Source organism: Octopus bimaculoides, chromosome 3 (genome assembly GCF_001194135.2).
Source record: "Octopus bimaculoides isolate UCB-OBI-ISO-001 chromosome 3, ASM119413v2, whole genome shotgun sequence".
Taxonomy (NCBI): Eukaryota; Metazoa; Mollusca; class Cephalopoda; order Octopoda; family Octopodidae; genus Octopus; species Octopus bimaculoides.
This window is the reverse complement of record NC_068983.1, coordinates 9686060-9689646: the sequence shown is the minus strand read 5'-3', so window position 1 is coordinate 9689646 and position 3587 is coordinate 9686060. Positions and strand designations below refer to the sequence as shown.

Here is a 3587-nt window from a genome sequence, read left to right as displayed (position 1 = left end):
TTGACAACCGATGCTGGTGTGTTTACATCTCTGTAACTTAGCAGTTCGGCAAAAGTGACCGATAAAATAAGTACTAGGCTTACAAAGAATTAGTCCTGGGGTCGATTTGCTCGACTAAAGGCGGTGCTCCAGCATGGCCACAGTCAAATGACTGAAACAAGTAAAAGAATAAAAGGGTATTCAAAGTTTGTCACCATCTTTCCAAATCTTGTTGCATTTCACGTGGAATGTTTGGTCCTCTTAAGTCATCTTGGTATAAGCGGACCTCTCTCTTCTCTTTTGTCCGGAAATTTTGGTCTGAAAGTTTAGACTTGTATGTCGGAAAATACAATAAATCTTATTAAACATCGCAATTTATCCACCTATTTTCAACCTTCGCAGCCCCTCTTCATAACACGAATGACTGTAACTATGCTGATGGTTAACTATAGAGCTTATTTCACCACCCTTGGTTAATTAATAAGCATAATGACTGGTGGTTGTCAGTGTGATGAAATGTAGGATAGGTTTAGCAGTTTGATGGATGCAGTTTCAGCTTGTAAGTTAACGAAAGCAGGGTCAAGTCTGCAATTTGATGGTTGCACCACTAAGTGAGAAACCTGATGAATTACAGCTTAGATTAGAAACTCGAGTGATAAGAAACTTGTGTGCAGCTCCTTTTTCTTTTAGCATGATAATCAAAGCACAACTAATTAGTAACTTAATGAATGCTTGTGATGCATACAGCTCATAGCTACAGGAATTATATCACTTGAGGAGCAACGCGACGATTATAATTACCAGCAACTTGGTGACTGTAGCATATTATAAGCAAATGACGCTGGTAGCGCAGAGTTTTCAACTGCACGAGTGCAGCACATGGTTGGATATACTGTTAGGTTCGCTAAATTCTACCAGCTCAGTAACATTGTAGCTCACGCTTGATAGCGGCGAGCTGGCAGAAAAAGGCGACGAGCTGGCAGAAACGTTAGCACGCCGGGCGAAATGCTTAGCGGTATTTCGTCTGCCGCTACGTTCTGAGTTCAAATTCCGCCGAGGTCGACTTTGACTTTCATACTTTCAGGGTCGATTAAATAAGTACCAGTTACGCACTGGTGTTGATATAATCGACTTAATCTGTTTGTCTGTCCTTGTTTGTCCCCTCTGTGTATAACCCCTTGTGGACAGTAAAGAAATAGGTATTTCGTCTGCCGTTACGTTCTGAGTTCAAATTCCGCCGAGGTCGACTTTGCCTTTCATCCTTTCGGGGTCGATTAAATAAGTACCAGTTACGCACTGGGGTCGATATAATCGACTTAATCCGTTTGTCTATCTTTGTTTGTCCCTTCTGTGTGTAGCCCCTTTTGGGTAGTAAAGAAATAACACACTTCATAGCGATTCCATGAGTGTGTCATCTGATTAGCAATTTTATAATAGCAACAAGTGGTTATTGACCTACCGGAAGTCAGTTAACTTTCACTAAAATAACAGACGTTAATAATATCTTAGCAATAATTTCTATTATACAAAGGTAATCATAGAATGGATAATGAAGCCGTTATTTTAGTGATTCGTAACACACGAGCTAATAAAACGCTTGTGTTGTTCAAAATATTGCCACTGATTAATGGCGACGCATTTCAGTCCAGCGGAAACCACTTACAGTTATGTTGACATACGGTTATGTTGCCCAGTGATATGAAACGAAACACCAACACTTTCGGCTGGTTGTTTAGTACCTTATCCATCCTGCCATCGTGTAATTACAACAAAACACATATATTTCTTTCATTAAATACTTCGTCATAATGCTATTGAAGTATGAGACATATTTTATTTACATAGATATAAAGACCAGAGTATATACGGGCTAGAAAAAGTTACCAGACGTTTTCTTTTACTCTTTCACTCTTTTACTTGTTTCAGTCATTTGACTGCGGCCATGCTGGAGCACCACCTTTAGTCGAGCAAATCGACCCCAAGACTTATTCTTTGTAAGCCTTGTACTTATTCTATCGGTCACTTTTGCCGAACCGCTAAGTTACGGGGACGTAAACACACCAGAATCGGTTGTCAAGCGATGTTGGGGGACAAACACAGACACACAAACACACACACACACACACACACACACACACACACACACACACACACACACACACACACACACACACATATGTACTACGGACTTCTTTCAGTTTCCGTCTACCAAATCCACACTCACAAGGCTTTGGTCAGCCCGAGGCTATAGTAGAAGACACTTGCCCAAGGTGCCACGCAGTGGGACTGAACCCGGAACCATGTGATTGGTAAGCAAGCTACTTACTACACAGCCACTCCTACGACGTTCATATATTTTTTGTGCATTTGAGAGCAAAATACATTGAAATTCCTTTAACCGGAATTCGAAACCAAATACTACATCGCTGGAAGCAAGCTTACATTTTGCGTTGTCGTTGTGTAACTTTAGGTCAAATCAGATCGAAACTATTAATCATAAAGTTTCAGGAGCGCAATTTCTATCTTATTTTTGGACAATGTATCTTCTAGAACTATTGCCCAATTTGTGTGTTCCCATATTAATACGGTATGAGATTTGAGGGGATTTTATTGGTGTACTTTCTTTAGCAGCTTATGCAACCACGAAGAGATTTTCTCGGTTGGCTACTGTTATGTCTCAAACTACAGCTATATAGCACCTTCAGATAATCTCTACTCAACCGCTACACAACTGCTACTCGACTGCTACTCAACACCTACCACGGCCAGACTACCTCTATTTATATGTCTTGTGAGATCCTACTTCTTCGCCTGGGGGCATCGACACAACAGCTACCATGAAAATACGTAAGTAATTTTTATATAAAGTCTGGAAACTGATAAATAAGTTATAAACTGAGGCTGTCATGCCTCAACATATAGTTAAATGACATCAAAAATCGATGACCACTAAATAAATTATGATATACAGTTCACACCATGTCGTCACGAAATATACTCTGACGTAGTGTACTCTTCGGACCACATCGCCCATTGATTAAGCTTATGATTCTATATTTATTACAAGAGTTATGTGATAGGTGCTTCTGTGTTCTTGCCTTACTTAAATTGCTTTTGGATCTTGAACTTTGAACCTTGTTACAACTGAAAACGGAATCTGAGTTGCAGTCCAGGCACGGTTAGGTTCGATTTTATTCTTCACCATCTCCACCACTTCCTGATGATGATGATGATGATATCGTCGTCGTCGTCATCATCATCATCATCATCATCATCATCGTTCAGCGGTTACATTCGTAGAAACGACGAACGAATGAACGAACGAACGAATAACAGATTTTGTTTTTCAACGTCTGTTTTAAAAATGTCTTTTAATTAATTCCGCTAGAAATAACATTAGTGCCACATAGGTGATTTCGTCGATAACATCATCGTAATCATTATCCTCGTCGTCATCATCTTCATCATAACCACCGCCGTTGCACACCACGACGACGATTATCACCACCACCTCCACCAGCAGCAGCAGCACCACCACCACCACCACCGCCACTACCACAACCACCACCACCACGACAAACACCACCGCTACAGCCACCGCCGCAACC

General features: G+C 40.8%; 1 protein-coding gene and 1 long non-coding RNA gene across 6 annotated transcripts in view; one reads left to right on the top strand and one right to left on the bottom strand.

The window, feature by feature from the left end:
- Positions 1–3587, bottom strand: part of LOC106875510 (uncharacterized) — a 337304-nt gene that overhangs the window by 47428 nt on the left and 286289 nt on the right. The window lies entirely within an intron of this gene.
- The window catches only part of LOC106875512 (uncharacterized), a 25316-nt gene continuing 23304 nt past the window's right edge, over positions 1576–3587 (top strand). Inside the window, exon 1 of the long non-coding RNA XR_001410125.2 lies at positions 1576–2826. This is a non-coding gene — a long non-coding RNA (uncharacterized LOC106875512). The remainder of the gene's footprint in view (positions 2827–3587) is intronic.